The 19375-nt window shown below is 52.6% G+C and overlaps 2 pseudogenes; one reads left to right on the forward strand and one right to left on the reverse strand.

Annotated features, from left to right (window-relative positions):
* The window catches only part of LOC128820668 (uncharacterized), a 1438581-nt pseudogene that overhangs the window by 1135802 nt on the left and 283404 nt on the right, over positions 1-19375 (reverse strand).
* The window catches only part of LOC128820667 (uncharacterized), a 2212279-nt pseudogene that overhangs the window by 596314 nt on the left and 1596590 nt on the right, over positions 1-19375 (forward strand).

The raw sequence follows: 19375 nt of genomic DNA on the forward strand, positions 1-19375 counted from the left end.
GGCACTGACATCCCTGTGCCCTGCAGCAGAACCTTGTCCCTGAGCTCTGCAGCTCCATGTCCCAGCCCACTGCACCGTGTCCCACCTGCTCTCCTCAGGGCTCTGCCTGCACACAGGCCCAGGAGAAGTTTTCCTCTTGGGAAGGAAAGAATGGAAAAGCCTGAGCAGGTTTCCTGAACAACAAACCCCACTCAGGAAGCACCTGCTCAGTACAGGCTGCCTGGAATGGTGCCACCTTTCTACAAGGGACAGTGTGACCAGAAATGATCTCTGGAAGCAGAATTCTCTGAGACTCCCAGCTGAATTCTCTGTCCCTGTCCTTTCCCTGGATCTCTATTGCAGATGGAAGCTGCTGGGGCCATCCTCACCTTTAAGCTCTATGGAACCAAGGAGTGCATGGTGACCCAGCAGGGCTGCATGGAGCCAATGGCCCATGGTGACACTGCCCATCCAAGGAGGCCATTTGGACACTGCAGAAGCTCATGGAGCCAGGTAGGCCATTGTGACACTGAGGAACTTCATGCCACCAAATATCCATGGTGACACAGCAGGGCACCACGGGAACCCAGGAACCGCTGCTGGCAGTGCGGAAACTCATGGAACCAGGGGCCCTTGTGGCACTGCAGAACCAACACAGCTGCTGCACCTTGTCCCCTGGCCCTGCACAGCTCCTTGGGAGGCACGGCAGGAGCAGCACCCTGGGAGCCTCAGGAATGCCCCTCTGGGATCCATGGCACACGCTCCCAGGGGCTGGAATTCCAGTTCCCAGCCAGGAAAAGATCTTCCTGCCCTTGAAGGCAAAGCTCTTATGGAAGATCCAGAAGCAAAGTGCAGCAAGATCCTACAGTGACATTTCACTGCCAGCCTTCATAACTTCACCCATGGTGGTTGTAGCTCCAGGATTGGGAATGAAATCAGGGCAGGGCCTTTGGTGGGAGCTGCCCTGGGTCAAGGGAAAGACTGAGAGAGAAACAGAGCAGGCAGAGAAAGGCAGGAGAGAAAAGAGGACACAAACACAAACAGCTGAGAAGGTGGCACTCAGGAAAACAAACCAGAACTGATGGAAAAATAATGGGACAGGAATAAATAATTCTGAAAATTTTATTTATTGCTAAAATACATTCCGCCATCCCAGTCCCACACAACCCCAATCCCACTGCTCCAAATTTGGATCCCACTTCTCCCAATCTTCTTCCAACCGCATCTCACCCTAGAGGCTAAGGAATTGAGTAATTTTGGCATGGGATTGAGGTTTTTTGATGTTAGAACAAGCCATTTATAGATGGGATTGAGACTTTTAGGGGTAAGATTGCGTTGTTTTCAGTGGGACTGTTATTTGTTGTTTGGAATGGAGAGAGATGAAGAACACTGCCCAAAATCCCCCAAGGACCAACAAATCTTCCATAATATGTCCCCAAACCATAAATTCCCCCTCAATTAGCTGTGAAATGGTGAGACTTTAGACATCTCTGACAAATTTCTTTCTTTTTGGTCCTATTTCAGGTGTTTTTAAGGGATGAAGATAGATCAGACGAATATTAGGGCCATACCAAAAGGATAACCAGCCAGGTGTCTTCCCAACATGGATCACAGGCAATGTGGGTCACTGGGGCTCTGACCAACGTGGGTCCTCGCATGGGGGATGGAGTTGGAGCAGTGCACAAAGCTCTTCCTGCAGTTGGGGCACTTGCAGGGCTTCCCTTACCGGTGGGTCTGCTGGTGTCGGGTCAAGGCAGAGCTGCTGGAGAAGCTCTTCCCACACTGGGGACACTCGTAGGGCCTCTCCCCGGTGTGGATGCGCCGGTGCCTGATGAGGTGGGAGTTTTGCTTGAAGCCCTTCCCTCAGTGGGGGCAGAGGAAGGGCCTCTCCTATGTGTGAATCCGCTGGTGCAGGAGGAGATGGGAGCTGGTCTGAAACCTCTTCTGGCACTGGGCACACTCATAGGGCCTCTCCCCAGTGTGGGTCCTCTGGTGGCAGATCAGGCTTGAGCTCTGGCTGAAGCTCATCCCACATTCCCCACACTCGTAGGGCCTCTCCCCAGTGTGGACCATTTGGTGGATGATCAGTTTGGACCTCTGGCTGAAGCCCTTCCCACATTGCTCACACTTGTATGGCCTTTTCCCACTGTGGATGATCTGGTGGCTGATCAAGTGGGACTTCTGGCTGAAGCTCTTCCAACATTCCCCACACTCATAGGGTCTCTCGCCAGTGTGGATGCGTTGGTGGATGACGAGGTTGGATCTGCAGCTGAAGCCCTTCCCACACTCCCCACACTCGTAGGCCCATTCCCCAGTGTGGATCATCTCGTGCTGGTTCAGGTTGTTGCTCCGCCTGAAGCTCTTCCCACACTCCAAGCACTTTTAGGGCTTCTCCCCATCATGGAGCTGCTCATGGACCACCAACTCTGAGATCTGGCTGGAGCTCTGCCCACCTTCCTGGCCCAGGGTGGGTCTTTCCTCCTCAGAACACCCTGGGCTGGGCTTGGAGCCCCTCTTCCTGTGGGATCTCTGAGGATTTTCCTCCCCGTTGGATTCCTGTGCCATGGAGCTGCTCAAAATGGCCTCTTCCACGAGGTCCTGCTGTGGGAATTTGTCCTCCTTGATCTCCATCCTATTCTCCTCCTCTCGGGGCGGAAGGACAAGGAGAGGATGGGATTTGCCTCCGTGCCAGAGGGAAGGGGAAGGAGATCCCCGCAGTGCGTCCCCAGCAGGACGGCGTCGGCAGCGGGGTTATCCTGCAGCTGGGGGCCATGGAGGACATGGGGGAGATGGAGCAGGAGAGAGGGGGAAAGGGGCACTGACTTCCTCCTCACCTGTCTGGGTGTCCCATGGCTCCTTCCTCTTCCTTGCAGCCTTATCCTCCATCTGGTGAAGGTGTGGCGATGGGAAATTCTGTTTTGGAAGGAAAACAAGGGATGAGAACATTGAGTTCTGTACTGGTTTGGAGAAAATCAGGGGGAGAGTCTAAAACAGAATTACAATTTAATGACAAAGTTAAGATAAAGGCAATGATCCAGAAACACTGCCTTAATCTGACAGAGTCAGGATATATCCTGACACCCCGTTGGTCAGGGAGGTGGTAGCAATCTGATGAAATGGTGGCTGCAGTCCACTCCATGTTGGAGTGATGAACGTGATTCTGTCAAAGCAGGGATCCTGTAGAAGGGTCTGGTCTTCCTCTGAAGGTCCAGTGGTGCTGATGGAGCTCTTGTCCTCTGGGAATCCAGTAGGCAAGGTGTTCCTGGTGTTGCAAAGGTGAGATTATATCCAGGCAGGAATGCTTGGTTCCTCCCCCTGGGCGGAGCATCCCACAATGGGATGATGTAATTTTATCAGTCCTGCAGTGACACTCAATGGCCCATGAACAGAAGATGGCCCCTGGAGGGCGTTATCAGGGCTGAGTCATGGCAGAGATAAAGAGCACTGTCCCACCTGTTTATCACAGTTCATGAAGATGGTGACTGAAAACACACTTTTGGTTACATCTTACATTGTCACCTGAAACAGTGAGGCAATCCCTGCTCGGGGTGGGGGGTGAACACCACCCCCCTTACCCAAACTGGCTCAGGTGTAAAACCCCCACCCTGGGAAGGCCTCGCACACAGGGGACAATGTCACACTTGCCCTGCCCCAGGGGAGGTCTCTGTCCCTGTCACTCCCTTGCTCTCCCCCCTTTTTCTCTTTCTTTCCATCTCTCTCTCTCTACCTCACATTTACTGTTCAATAAAATCCACTTGGGATTTGGTCTCGTTAGCACCTTAATTGGGGCAGAGGCACCTCTAACAATTTTGTTAACCAGATTGCAGCATTATTTTGCAGAGATTTTAGGCGCTATTGTCTGACCCCAAGTGCCTTTGACAACAGCATGGTTCCCTCCTCTGAGGAGGTTCTGTCTCTTTCTGGAGGAACTCTTGGAAACTTGGATGCAGCTTCCGCTGAGGGACTTGTGGGAGAACTTATGAGGAAAATGGCTGCTGTGGGTGGCCAGTGTAAAGAACATATTTTGTTGTCCTTCCTTCAAAAGTTTGTTAAAATCATTGGAGGAAAGGGAGCAAATGATACCAGCAAGACTGACAAGGATCGTTCACCACAAGTTGAGGAACACAAGGCTGCTAAAAGTCCTACAAAAAGCCCAGCTCAAGTAGCTAAATTCCCTAATAACTCCCGAATTCATAGGTTTGTGGGCTTTGCCAAATGTGAGAATCATTGTTTTCTTCGTCCCTGTCACCTTTGTGACAGATACACAGAGCTTTCCCTTCCTTTTAATAATCTGTATTGGGCCAAATTTCTACTTTTCTGTTATCGGAACCTGCCCGCAGCTGAGCTGGAGCTGTGCAGGAACTGATGAATTTTGGAATTGACACAGAATTGCTTCTATTGTCAGTTTATTCATGTTTGGGATTTGTTTGCGTTTCCATCACAAGTGACTTGTGGGAAGAGCAAATATTTCTCAAGGCATTTTTTGTAGGATTAAGTGTGATTTCTGCTGAGTCTGTTTTGTCCAGTGCCCGGGGGATGCTCACGGGGTCTCTGTGCCTCTTGCCCAGGGGGATGCCTTGGAGGGGCTTGGATAGGTTGTCCCTTCCCCTGTTACCCCTGGCCATTTCCCTCTCACCCCAGGCCATTGCCCAGGGGGTCTCCATCGTTCTCACCACAGGGAATGCCTGGGGGGTTCTCCCTACTGCTCACCCTCTGCCAGGGGAGTGCTCCAGGGAGTCTCTGTCCCTCTCAGCCCAGGGGGTGCTCAGCGGTGGAAACAGTGTATTTTACAGGGTAAATGTTACAGGGTAGAAATCCATTTGTATTTAGGTGAAATGTGCTGCTTTGAATCATTAGTAGCTTGCCAGCATAGGTAAAATACGCTGTTTAGTCTGCTAGCTTTGCTGCTGAAACGCGGATGAAAAATTGATCCCCACAAATCCTGCAAGGAGTTGTAGAGACTGTATGTTTATTGCAGCGCTGGGCGCATGTGGGGATCGTTCCCCTTCAAAGGACATGCACGCCCCTGTTACAGATGGTCCCAATTCCCCTCATTTTTCCCTCATGTTTGCTGCAATGGCAGAGACTGAGATCCTGGAGACCCCGACTGGAGTTCCGTCTTGGAGAGGTGGATGATTTGTTTTGCAGGTGTATTTGCTGTACCACCTCAGACCACTGCTTCGAGCAGGGCCTGGCAAGGATCTGGCAAGGAGCGGCTTGTTCTATGTGCTTACACCTGTTTCAGGATACCTGCTCAACCCATTAATTTTCCCACCTCTTGGCCAAATGAACTTTCTGGGGTAACTCTGGTGATCTCCCACAGAAGACCCCTCATCTGCCTCATGACCACTGTGACGGATGGAGATTGAAGCCCCTCCCAAGGACTGAGACTGAGACCCCTACCACAGGGAGGAGGGCTGGCCCGATCAATGTGAGATGTTTGCCCAGGTGTGGGCGATGGACCAAGAAGACAATGGCTCTCGCTCACGGCTGATAACATGACCTGTTCCCCCTCGGTGCCTTCAATGGACATTCATTGTCTTTTGCCTGTTCCCCCCTTCCACAGAAGACTATAAAAGACCCCTGAGATAACCAAGATTTTGAGATTCTCCCCGATGTGACAAAATGGATCTCCATTGTCCAGACCAGTGAGGATTTCATCTGCTTTGGCAGCTATAATCCCTTTTCCTGTCTTTTTCTTTCTATCCTTTATTTCCTTTCTGTCCCCTCCATTGCATTTGCTGTTGGCACTATATAATAAAGGTGAATTTGCTGTGATTAAACTGATGATCCCCGGCTGTTCGCCTTTTTGCCCTTCTGGGACTGGTAAACAAGCCATCACAACACCCCGCTCCTCCAAGCGGATTGTGACACTCCCTCCGCGGGCAGGGTCCCTTCCTACCCCAATACTTACGGGATTCTGTCAGGGACTTGCTTCCCTTTCCTTCCTCCCTCTGCTACCAGGTGGAAATGTGATGGGAAATGCCTGGCAAATCCATCTTTGGTGCGCGCTCTGGGAGCTCACACAGCTGCTGCACCTTGTTCCCGGGCCCTGCACGGCTCCTTGGGAGGCACGGCAGGAGCAGCACCCTGGGAGCCTCAGGAATGCCCCTCTGGGATCCATGGCACACGCTCCCAGGGGCTGGAATTCCAGTTCCCAGCCAGGAAAAGATCTTCCTGCCCTTGAAGGCAAAGCTCTTAACAAGGAGCAAGACGCCAAGTGGAGCAAGATCCTACAGTGACATTTCACTGCCAGCCTTCATAACTTCACCCGTGGTGGCTGTAGCTCCTGGATTGGGAATGAAATCAGGGCAGGGCGTTTGGTGGGAGCTGCCCTGGCTCAAGGGAGACACTAAGAGAGAAACAGAGCAGGCAGAGAAAGGCAGGAGAGAAAGGACGACACAAACACAATCAGATGAGAAGGTGGCACTCTGTAAACAGAACTGCAACTGATTGAAAAGGAATGCGATGGAAAGAAGTAATATTGTAGCTTTATTTCCTATCAAAATACAATTTCCTCCCTTTCTCACAGACCTCCTCCCAGAGTCATTCAGCAGGGCTGTCAGAAAGTTCTTCATTCTGAGTGGATGTTCCAGGCTGCAGCCACAAGGAAACAGGGAATGGGGACTTTCCTGCTCCTGGGGAGTTTGACATCCTCAGCTGAGGAGAGGAGGAGGACAGCTGGGCTTCACCCTTCCTTAGGAAAAGGCTGGGTTGGGGGGAAAACGCTCACCATGTCTGCAGCTGCTCCCACAGGGATGTGAAGGCTGATCCCAGAGCCCCAAGGGTCACATTCAGGGCTGCCCTCAGGGAATGCTCACCTGATATTGAGGGGCAGCGTGGGAGCACCTGGATCTCAGAGCACCCAGCTGCCCCCCATGTTTGGAGGTGCCTGAGGAGGGCTGGGACCATGCCAGGGACATCCTGCAGTGACATCCCCCCTGTCCCGCTCTGCGTGCGCTCAGTCCCAAACCTGACCCTGATCCTGGTCTCAATCTCACTCCACATTTAGACACACTCACAGTTCTGTATTTAATCTCATCCCAGTGCCAGACTCATCTAGCCCCAGACCCAATCCCAACCCCAGCCCTAAAGCCAATCCCATGCCTAGCCTTAACCCCAATCCAGCTCTAATCCAAATTTCAGCCCCAGCTCCAACCCCAGCCCCAATTCCAGCCCCTTCCTAAATCCTCAGTCCAAACCAAATCCCAGGTTCAGCCCTTCTGGGGGATTGGGGGTGTCTCTGTCCCTCTGACCCCGATGATGTTTGGGCGGGGTCACACCAGGGTTGAGAGGGACAGAGACCCCCCCGGCCTCCCCAGGGATGAGAAGGTCGGAGAGCCCCCCCAGCCCCGAGCACCCTCAGCGTGAGAGGGACACAGAGCCCCTGGTCCCCAGCCCTGCACAAGCATTCCCTGAGGCCAGAGGGATGGAGACCGCCTGAGCATCCCCCAGGGCAAGGAGACAGAGACCCCCGAGCATCCCCTGGGCTGAGAGGGAGAGAGACTGCCCTGAGCAGCCCCTGGCACAGGGTGAGAGGGAGGGAGACCGCCCAGGCATTCCCTGGGGTGAGAACGATGGAGACCCCTGGGGAATGGCCTGGGGTGACAGGGACAGGGACAACCCATCCAAGCCCCTCCCAAGCATCCCCGAGGGCAAGAAGCACAGAGACCCCTCGAGCATCCCCTGGGCACCAGACAAAATAAACTCGGGAGAAATCAAACTTAACCCTCCATAAAATGCCTTGAGGAATATTTGCTCTTCCCACAAGTCACCTGTGATGGAAACACAAATCCCAAACATGAATAAACTGACAATAGAAGCAATTCTGTGGCAATTCCAAAATTCATCGGTTCCTGCACAGCTCCAACTCACATGCTGGCAGGTTCCGATAAAAGGAAAGTGGAAATTTGGCCCAATACAGATTATGTAAAAAAATGGAAAGCTCTGTGTGTCTGTCAAAAAGGTGACAGGGACGAAGAAAATAATGATTCTCACATTTGGCAAAGCCCTCAAACCTATGAATTCGGGAGTTTTGGGGAATTTAGTTACTTGAGCTGGGCATCTTGTAGGACTTTTAGCAGCCTTGTGTTCCTCAAATTGTGAATGATCCTTTTCAGTCTTGCATTTGTCATTTGGTCCCTTTCCTCCAGTGATTTTAACAAACTTTTCAAGGAAGGACAACAAAATATTTTATTTACACTGGCCCCACACAACAGCCATTTCCCTCATAAGTTCTCCCACAAGTCCCTCAGAGGAAGCTGCGTTAAAGTTTCCAAGACTTCCTCTAGAAGGAGCCACAATCCGCTCAGAGGAGGGAACCATGCTGTTGTTAAAGGCACTTGGGGTCAGACAACAGTGCCCTGAACTCATTGAGCCAAAATAATGTCACAATCTGGTTAATAAAATTGTTAGAGAGATGCCTCTGCCCCAATTAACGTGCTAACGAGACCAAATCCAAAGTGGATTTTATTGAACAGTAAATGTGAGGTAGAGAGAGAGATTGAAAGAAAGAGCAAAGGGGGGAGAGCAAGGGAGTGACAGGGACAGAGACCTCCCCTGGGGCAGGGCAAGTGTGACATTGTCCCCTGTGTGCGGGGCCTTCCCAGGGTGGGGGTTTTACACCTGAGCCAGTTTGGGTAAGGGGGGTGGTGTTCACCCCCCACCCCGAGCAGGGATTGCCTCACTGTTTCAGGTGACAATGTAAGATGTAACCAAAAGTGTGTTTTCAGTCACCATCTTCATGAACTGTGATAAACAGGTGGGGCAGTGTTCTTTATCTCTGCCATGACTCAGCCCTGATAACGCCCTCCAGGGGCCATCTTCTGTTAATGGGCCATTGAGTGTCACTGCAGGACTGATAAAATTACATCATCCCATTGTGGGATGCTCCGCCCAGGGGGAGGAACCAAGCATTCCTGCCTGGATATAATCTCACCCTTGCAACACCAGGAGCACCTTGCCTACTGGATTCCCAGAGGACAAGAGCTCCATCAGCACCACTGGACCTTCAGAGGAAGACCAGACCCTTCTACAGGATCAACCCTTTGACAGAATCACGTTCATCACTCCAACAGGACTGCAGCCACCATTTCATCAGACTGCTACCACCTCCCTTCCCAACGGGGTGTCAGGTTATATCCTGACTCTGTCAGATTAAGCCAGTTTTTCTGGATCATTGCCTTGATCCTAATTTTCTTACTCAACTGTAATTCTGGCATAAATTCTTCCCCTGCTTTGCTCCAAACAAGTACAAAACTCAATGTACTCATCCCTTGTTTTCCTTCCAAAACAGAATTTCCCATCGCCAAACCTTTGCCAGATGGAGGAGGAGGCTGCGAGGAAGAGGAAGGAGCCCCGGGACACCCAGGCACGTGAGGAGGAAGTCAGTGCCCCTTTCCCATTCTCTCCTGCTCCATCTCCCAGCCCAGCATGGCCCCCGGCTGCAGGACAACCCCGCTGCCGACGCCGGCCTGCTGGGGACGCACTGGGGGGATCTCCGTCCCCTTCCCTCTGGCATGGAGGCAAATCCCATCCTCTCCTTGTCCTTCCTGCCCCAGAGGAGGAGCTGAGGATGGAGACCAGGGAGGACAAATCCCCACGGCAGAACCTCATGGAAGAGGCCATTTTGAGCGGCTCTATGGTGCCTGAATCCAATGGGGCGGAAAAGCCCCAGAGATCCCACAGGAGGAGGGGCTGCAAGCCCAGCCCAGGGTGTTCTGAGGAGGAAAGACCCACCTTGTGCCAGGAAGGTGGGCAGAGCTCCAGCCAGAGCTCAGAGCTGGTGGTCCATGAGGAGCTTCATGATGGGGAGAAGCCCTACAAGTGCTTGGAGTGTGGGAAGAGCTTCAGGCAGAGCTCTGACCTGATCCGCCACCAGATGATCCACACCGGGGAATGGGCCTACGAGTGTGGGGAGTGTGGGAAGGGCTTCAGCTGCAGCTCTGCCCTTGTCATCCACCAACGCATCCACACCGGGGAGAGACCCTACGAGTGTCCTGAGTGTCAGAAAAGGTTTCACACCAGCTCCACTCTCCTTGTACATCAGCGGATTCACACAGATGAGAGGCCCTTCCGCTGCCCCGACTGCGGGAAGGGCTTCAAGCACAACTCTACCCTTGTCAGACACCGGCGCATCCACACCAGGGAGAGGCCTTACGAGTGTGGGGAGTGTGGGAAGAGCTTCAGCCGAAGGTCCCACTTGATCCGCCACCAGAGGATCCACACTGGAGAAAGGCCATATAGGTGTGGGGAATGTGGGAAGGGGTTCAGCCAGAAGTCCCAGCTGATTGTCCACCAAATGATCCACACTGGGGAGCAGCCCTATGAATGTCCCCAGTGTTTGAAAAGGTTTCAGACCAGCTCAGATCTCCTCCTGCACCAGCGGATTCACACTGAGGAGAGGCCTTTCCTCTGCCCTGACTGTGGGAAGGGCTTCAAGCGCAACTCCCACCTCATCAGGCACTGGCGCATCCACACCGGGGAGAGGCCCTACGAGTGCCCCATGTGTGGGAAGAGCTTCACCCAGAGCTCTGACTTGACCCGACACCAACGGAGCCACCGGTAAGGGAAGCCCTCCAAGTGCCTCAACTGCAGGAGGAGCTTTGTGCACTGCTCCAGCTTCAACTCCCATGGGAGACCCATGTTGGTCAGAGCCCCGGTGACCCATGTTCCCTGTGATCCATACTGGGAAGACACCTGTACCTTCTCCTGGACCTGCCAATGACCTGATGTGGGATTGAAGAACATGAGGGTCTGGCCATGGTCCTGTCATTACATTCACTCCCACCTCAGGTCATTTCCAGGGGCAGGAAAGGGACTCTCTCTCTCTCTCTCTCTCTCTCTCTCTTTCTCCCTGAGGAGAAGGGTGTCGTTTCCAGGCAGGAGGTAATACGTGGCTGGGAAGAGCCAGCCACTTGTGATGTAGTTTTCCCTGTAAATAGTTCTTCTTATCCATTTGGTTATCAATATTGTTTCTGTTCCTGTTAGTTCCTTCTCTCGCTGCTATTCCCAATAAATTGTTCTTATCCCAGCCCGGGATCTTTGCCTTTTGTGCTTTCCATGGGAGGCAGGAGGGCAGCGAGCGGCAGCGCGGTTTTAGCAGGAGCAGGAAATTGAGGAATCCCATTCCTGAACCCCGGCCCGTGGAAAGCGAGCATCCCAGCTGGTGCCAGCCCTGGTGGCCACGGCAGCAGCCTTGGGAGCGGGTCCCTGGCTGGGGCTGTGGGAACCTCTTCACTCTGGTGCCCAGGGACAGGAGTGGAGGGAGCGGCTGCAGCTGAGTCGGGGCAGGCTGGGGTTGGATCTCAGGAAAAGGTTTTTGCCCAGAGGCTGCTGGGGCACTGCCCAGGCTGCCCAGGGAAGGGTCACAGCTCCAGGGCTCTCTGAGCTCCAGCAGCGTTTGGACAGCGCTGCCAGGCCCAGGCTGGCATTGTTGGGGTGTCCTGTGCAGGGCCAGCAGTTGGACTCGAGGATCCTGATGGGTCCCTCCCAGCTCAGCCAATTCTGTGGCTCTGGGATCCCATGGCCCTGGGGATGGGACTGCCAATGGTTGCCATGGCAACGGGCTCTGGCTCCAGGCCTGAGCTGGTGTCCATGGCAACCACCCCTGGCATGGGGTCTCCATGGAGCTGCCCAGGGACTGCCCATAGCAACAGGGGCTGGGGATGGTTGCCATGGAAACTGACCATAGCAACAGGGGCTGGTGATGGTTGCCATGGAAACTGACCATAGCAACAGGGGCTGGTGATGGTTGCCATGGAAACTGACCACAGCAACAAGGAATCCTGGTGATTTGTGCCTCCTAAGGATCTGATTTTTTGACAGGTACTCAGAGGGGTTCTGTGGGGACTTTCTAAGTGTCTCCAGGCTGCCAAAGAGCCGGGATGTCACAGGCACTCACAGGGGTTCCTGTCATGGGCAGAGTGGGAGCTTTAGGCAAAGTTTATTAGAGAAGCTCCTGTTGGGTCAGGAGGTACAGACAGGACACCCTATACCCCCTATAGATCCCCAAATACCTCCAAGGACTTCCAGGCTTTCTAAACTCCTTTTGTGAGGGGAGCCTTGGAGTAGCAGGTTCCAGTCCCTGCCCCTGACTTTTCAAGAGCTCGTATGCAAACAATTATAAAGGTGGAATTAAACCTTTATAGAATTTGTCCCACAGGATTAAGCATGGCAAACCGGTGTTGGGGGTGGGGTTTTTCCTTTCTGTTCGTTCCTTATCATTGGCTGATGATTATCGGCTGATCCCTTTATTTGGGAGGAGGACGATCAGAGCCACTGCTCTTAGGAAATGCGGGCGCCCTGGACCTTGGTCCTGCAGGGAAGCCCGCGGCTGGAAGGTCGACAGGAGCCCAGATAGCAAAGAGGGTAAAACCACCAAAAGACAGGACGACACCCAGAGCACTGTTGTTCTTGAGGGTTTATTGCAGGTTAGATGAAGGCAGGGAAAGCCGGGGAAGATGCAGGAAGACCACCTCTCGAGAGGGAAGCTGAATCTGAGAGCCCCCACCTGAGGAGGGGTCGGGGATTATAACTGGGGGAGGAGAGGTGGGGTCAGGGTACATAGGGACCAATGGGATAGGGGCCCATGGGAGGAGTAAGGATGGGATAATCCAATGAGAGAAAGGGGAAGGAGTGGTTTTGGGGAGAGAACCAATCAGAGAACGTAGAACTGAGAACTTTCCAGAACTGGGGATGGCATAACTGGTTGATAGGCATTTAACAGGGGAGGGTGCAACAAGTGATGAACATGGGAAAAGGCGGGAACCCTAGGACAATGCCTTTCTTTAGACTACTGCGGTTTCCCAGGGCATTCCTGGTACATCCCCCCCAGGACCGCCTCCCACAGGGAAAGGGAGTTTCCACTGCTGCTGCTGGAGCCCGGCCCAGAGCTGCTTCTTCTGTCATGGGGTGAGCCTCTGCTCGTGAGAACAGCCGCTAAACTGGGACCTTATTAACACCTGCCCCACTAAAAGAGAGACCTATCCCCGTCTGCTCGGGTGCCCGGGATCCTGAGCTCGGCTCTCCCTGCCCTGCTGGGAGCCCCTCACCCCCTGCCTGCTGAGACATCCTGCCGGCCCAGCTTGCTGCTTTCCCAGAGTCCTGCTGGGGCCCCGGAGCCGGCTGCCCCCAGGGTTTGTGAAGCGGAGCCTTCTTCCAGCCCTTCCCGCCTTGGGACAAAGCCGCCATGGCCGCGCGCTCCCCGAGCCCGCGCCGGAGCGCCCCCTGCAGCCGCGCGGGGATCACCGCACCTGCCCTGCCCCCCGGGAGCCACCAGCGCCCCTGCCGGCCGTGCCCGGAGCTGCACCGCAGGGAAAGTGCCGCGGCCGAAAGGCTGCACTGGGCTCCTGTTCTGTTTGCTGCCAGCGCCGGAGGTGCTGCTGTTTGTTTGCTTGATTGTACACACTAGTGAAGAACTGTTATTGCTATTCCCACATCTTTGCCTGAGAGCCCCTTGATTTCACAATTCTAATAATTTGGAGGGAGGGGGTTTACATTCTCCATTCCACAGGAGGCTTTTTTTGGCTTTCCCTAGCAGACACCTGTCTTGTAAACCAAGATCAATTTTGGTGCCCAATGTGCAGTTGGAGGGCACCATGAGAAAAAGGCTGAAATGAGAAGAACAATTCTCGAGTAAGATAATTTTTTTTTTTTTTGGTGTGCTGGATACAGAAACCTCGTTAGGTGTCACCATGTGGTCTAGCTTACCCTGCTTTGGGTGGCACATGGTTGTGGCTACATTTTTCCCATCCTATAACTGTGGCTACTGTGGCTGCTATCCAATTTGTTTGATGGATTAATGTGGTGAGGAATTTATGGATTTTTAATTTCCTCTGGACAGTGGGCACATGGATTCGAGGCTCCCACGCACTAACTGTATGTGTTTGGAATTACTTTAATAAGGTACCCACTGTAAGGAAATGACACTGGGGGAAATCTTCTCCCAACCCCTCAGCCAGCTCTTTGAGTCTACAGTGGTTGGTGTTGTTGATGTGCCTGTTAAGCCTATTCTATTTAGCATTCAGAGGTAAGGGAAGATTGACTTGGATAACTATCGCAGCAGGGCGTCCCCAGAGTGGTGATAATTAGCATTGACTCCATGATTCCAGAAGGCTGATCAATCGCTTTATTATATTATACTATACTATACTATACTATACTATACTATACTATACTATACTATACTATACTATACTATACTATACTATACTATACTAAGAAACACCCATTGCTCTTGCAGACAATCTGATACAGACAGACCAGATTGGTTAATTGAAATCCAAACACCGTCACCATTGGCCAGTTAAGAAATCACCCTTTTGTAAACAAATCTCCATAACACATTCCACATGTGCACAACAACAGGTGCAGCAACTGAAGGCAGGAATTGTTTCTCATTCTTTTCTCTGAGCTTTCTCACAGCTTCTCTCAGCTTCCCAGGAAAATCCTGGGAGAGCTCTCTCTCTCTGTTCAGAGGATATGTGATTACCACAGGTCAGTTGTGACAATGCAGGCCCAAGGACACCATGGTGACACTACGGAACCTCATGGAACCAAGGGGCCATGGTGACACTGTGCTGCCTCATGGAATCAAGGAGACCATTGTGGATCTCGGGGGCCCCAAGGAACCAAGGGTCCGTGGTGACCTTGTGGAGCCCGCAGTGTCACAGAGGAGCCGTTGTGACACAGCGAGGGCGCATGGAGCCGAGGGGCCATTGTGACACATCAGGGCTTTGTGGAACCACAAAGCCATTGTGACATTGCAAGGCCTCATGGAAGCACGGGGCCATTGTGACACTGCCAAAGCAAGGGGGACATTGTGACACTCCAGGGCCTCATGGAACCAAGGAGACCATTGTGACACTGTGGGGTCCCACGAAACCAAGGGAACATGGAACAGGTCTGGCTGGCTGGGCCTCCTGGGGACAACCTGACAGGTCTGGCTGACCTTGGCATGTCGGGGGCTGCTTCTCATCTGCCCCTGAAGCACTGGGGCTCTGGGCTTTCCTTCTATGGGAGAGAACTCTCCTTCTTCTCTAGCGACCCAGGGCCAAAACCGAGATTATTTCTCCAAATTTCCCTATATTTCAAGGTTTGTTTCCAGATTAAATCTGCCAGGAGAGACAGCTCTGGCTCCCTTGGCCACCCAGGGGCCACCACTCATCTGCCTTTCAAACACTGGGGCCATGTGCTTTTATATCTTATGGGAAAAAACATCCATCTCAACCAGGCACCCATGGCCAAAATTGGGCATCTGCCTCCAGAATTCCCTATATCCAAGGATAGCTCCCAGACAGAAGCTGCCAGGACTGACAAGTCTGGCTGGCCTTGGCTTCCTGAGGGCTAGCACTCATGTGCCTCAGAAACACTGGAGCTCTGTGCTTTCCTCTTCCTGTCCAGGTGCCCATGGCCAAAATTGAGATTCCACCTCCAAAATTCCCTGTGTCCAAGGATAGCCCCGAGATGAAAGGTGGCAGGAGAGACAGGTCTGGCTGGCTTGGCCTAAGGGTGGCCACCTCTCATCTTCTTCCAGAACACTTGGATTTTGTGCTTTTCTTTCCTATAGGACAAAAACATCCATCCTGACCAGGTGCCAATGGCCAAAACTGGGATTCCACCTCTAAAACTCCATACAGCCAAGGATTGCTCCCCATTAAAAGCAGCCAGGACAGACAGGTCTGGCTGCCCTTGGCCTCTTGGGGGCTGCCTCTCACCTGCCACTGGGGCTTGATGCTTTCCTTCCTATGGATACTGTCCTTCTTCTCAAAAGGATCATTGTGGTCAAAACTGAGATTCCTCCTCCCATATTCCGTATATCCAAGGATTCCTCCATGACAAAAGCTGCCAGGACAAACAGGTCTGGCTGGCTCAGCCTCCCAAGAACCCCATCTCTCATCTTTTACTTTTGAAACACTTGGGTTCAGTGCTTTCCTTGCTATGGAAAAGAACCATCCTTCTTATCCACACAGAAATAGGCGAAACTGGGGTTCCACCTCCCAAATTCACTACATCCAAGGGTTGCTTTCAGACAAAAGCTACCAGGACAGAGAGGTCTGGCTGGCCTTGGCCTCTGGTGGCCACCCTTCATCTGCCCCTCAAACACCAGTGTTCTGTGCTTTCCTTCCTTGGAAAAGAACCATCCTTCTTCTCTGGGTGCCTATGTCTGAAACTGGGTTCCACCTCTAAAATTCCCTATATCCAAGGGTTGCTCCCAGCCAAAATCTGCCAGTACCGTCAAGTCTGGCTGGCCTTGGCCTCTGGTGGCTGCCCCTGCCACACTGGGGCTCGGTTCTTTCCTTCCCATGGAGATCCCTGTGACACTGTGGGGACCTCATGGAACAAGGGGATCATTGTGGCACCCCTGGAGCCCATGGAACCAAGGGGCCATGGTGACACAGCGGGCCTTCATGGACCCAGAGACCATTCTGACTCTGTGGGGCCTGATGGAACCATGGAGACCATGAGGACCCTTCAGGGCCTCGTGTCACCAAGGGGGCATTGTGACACCTCAGGGCCTCCTGGGAGCAAGGGACCATTGGGACACTGTGGGGCCCCATGGAACCGAGGGCACATGGAACAGGTCTGGCTGGCTTGGCCTCCCAGGGGCCACCTGACAGGTCTGGCTGATGCTGGAATGCCAAGGGCTGCCTCTCATCAGCTCCCAGAGCACTGGGGCTCCGTGCTTTCCTTGCTATGGAAAAGAAATGTCCGTCTTTTCAGATACCCATTGCCAAAATTGGTATCCTCCCTAAAACATTCCCTATTATTAAGGCTATCTCTCAGAACAAAACCTGCCATCTCTAGCTGGCCTTGTCCTCTGGTGGTCACCTCTCATCTCCCCCTGAAACACTGGGGCTCTGTTCCTTCCTTGCTATGGCGAAGAACTGGCTTTCAAGTCCAGGGACCATGGCCAAAATTAAAATTTGACCTACCAAATTCCATATATCCACTGATTGTTCCCAGACAAAAGTAGTCAGGACAGACAGATCAGTCTGGCCCTGTCCTCTGGTGATTTTCAATGATCTGAATGTTTTCATTTGAAAACACCTTGGAGAGGGCCCAGAGATCTCCCAAGGTGGGATTTTGAGGCCTCAGGCACATGACCACTACATATGGACAAAGGAGCTCTGTGCTCTGTGCTGTTGTGGTGGTTTTGCATCATGGAAGTGATGTCCTGAGAGAAGCTGCTAGCAGTTTCCTCCGTGTCTGACAAAAAACAATCAGTAATTAGCTTTGAGAATTGACAATCTGTTAAACTTAAGGAACTAAGGAACGCCTCTGTAAAGGCACATGTTAAAAATAAGAAAGCCTGGCTGGGTCTCTTTCCCTTCTGGCCAGCACAGAGGTGCCAAGGCCGGGCCAGCCCCCGTCTGGGCCGGGGCAGGCCGGGCGGCTCCTGCCGTGGGGCCGGGCCCCTTCCCAGGGAGCCCGCCAGGCCCCATCGGCTGCCGGGCAGGGGAGGGGAGGCCGCGGGGCCGAGGCCGGGCCGGGCCGTGGCTGCGCTTGCTGACATCTGGCCGCTGCCGAGCCCTGCCCCGCCGCCAGCCCGGGCCCAGCCAGGATCCGCCGGGCCCCAGGAGCAGCCCCGGGCCGGGCCGGCTTGGCCAAGCTTCTGCCGCCCTTGGGCTTGGCCCGCAACCAGCGGGCAGGGCCAGGAGAAGCCATCGGCCCCGGCCGTGCTGCTGCTCTGCTCTGGCCTGGCTGCTGAGATCCTGGCCCTGCCCCCAGCGCCGCCCAGCCTGACACAGCCCCAGCGCAGCCGCTGCACAAACCTCCATGGGAAAACAGCTCCGGCCGCAAGGACCCAGCCCGGCCGGGCTCACGCAACCATCTGCAGGCCCCGCCTCAGATATTGACTCTTCCCGTGCTTCCATCCTCCCTCCAGTGAGAGAAAAGGACAAAGTGCAGGCACACACAGGAGCAACGTGAAGACACCGAGGTCAGTGAAGAGGAAGTTGAGTCCCAGATGGGAGGGATGAGGAGATGCCTTGATCTTGGGGCTGAAATCCTCTGGTAAAGCTATGGAGAAGGATGGAATTGATCCATCAGACTCTCTTTTTCCCTATAATGCATTGAAAAGAATGGGGAGATGACTTGTTCAGCAAAGGCCTCCATGCTAAAGTAAGCAAATGTTGCAGTAGCTGTGATCCCATGAGAAGTTTGAACAGAGATACAGAGAAGAGTGATGAGACCCTGTGCCCTCAGGGAGAGAAGACCTCTGTTCCCAGAGATGAAGATGATTTCAGAAATAGTTGAAGAGAATTTTTGTTCTAAAACAGTTCATCTTTAAACTAATACCCCATCAGTTGACATGGCCCATAAACACAGCTGTGGGAAAAGCTGTGAAAAAATGGGAGGGACTTCATGTTTTCAGTTTTTCCCAGTGGGTGCTATTTTTGGAAATTTCTCCACAAGAGAACTGTTTTTTTTATAGAGAAGTCACCGTAGCATGAAAGAGAGACTTCTCTCCCTAAGTGAACTGAAGAAAGACTATTCTAGAGGGGGTAAACTGACTGAAAATTTTAGGTTTTGTCTCCTTACATTGTCAATAAGAAAGAAAAGGTTGTAGGGAGAAGTGTTCTGAAAGTTTTGTTCTGATTCTTATTACTCTTTCTTTTACCTACTATTGTAAACTTGTCTTTCAAACTTTTTAAAGTTTTGAGCCCACTTTGCCTTTCTCCTAATCCTACCTCACATCAGGAAATGAGTAAGTATATTCTAGTGAGTGCACTGGTAATTAGCCAACACTGAACCCACCACACTAATTGATGCATTGGCCGAGAAATCTCAAATTGGTGAACCAAAACCACTACAGAAACTTCCTGATGAACTGCCCCAGACAAGAGGGAAATCAAGGCAGAGCCATGTTTTGTCAGGACTTGCTTGATCCTAATGAGCCCCATGGTGCATTTGGAGCTGAGTCCTGGAACCTCAGGGCCTGAGAGGAGATTGCACAAACCTTTCCAGGAGTCAATGGCAGAAGAAAACCCCAAAGTGTCTCAAAGCATTAATGGGTGCCACTGAGGTCCATCCCCAACACAGGCTCCTCATGGACTCCTTGGAGGAGAGAATTGGAGGCCAGGATGGCACAAAAACCTCTCAGAGACTCAAAATGGCCCAAAAACCTCTCAGTGTGGAAAGGAAAATCCAAAGTACCTGAAAAAAGTTGACTATCTCAAAGCATTAATGAGCCCCACTGAGTGTCAGTACAAAGCTCTCAAGGGACTCGTTAAAGCAGATAATTGGGGCCATGATTGCACAAACCTCTCACAGAGTCTGTATCCAAAGGGCAACACCAAGTACCTTAAAAGAACTGAAGTACCTTGAAGCATTAATGAGCCCCACTGAGTCTTGTTCCTGACCAAGCCTCTCCAGGGACTAATTACAGCAGATA

The sequence above is a fragment of the Vidua macroura genome, chromosome 30, assembly GCF_024509145.1.
Source record: "Vidua macroura isolate BioBank_ID:100142 chromosome 30, ASM2450914v1, whole genome shotgun sequence".
Classification (NCBI taxonomy): Eukaryota; Metazoa; Chordata; class Aves; order Passeriformes; family Viduidae; genus Vidua; species Vidua macroura.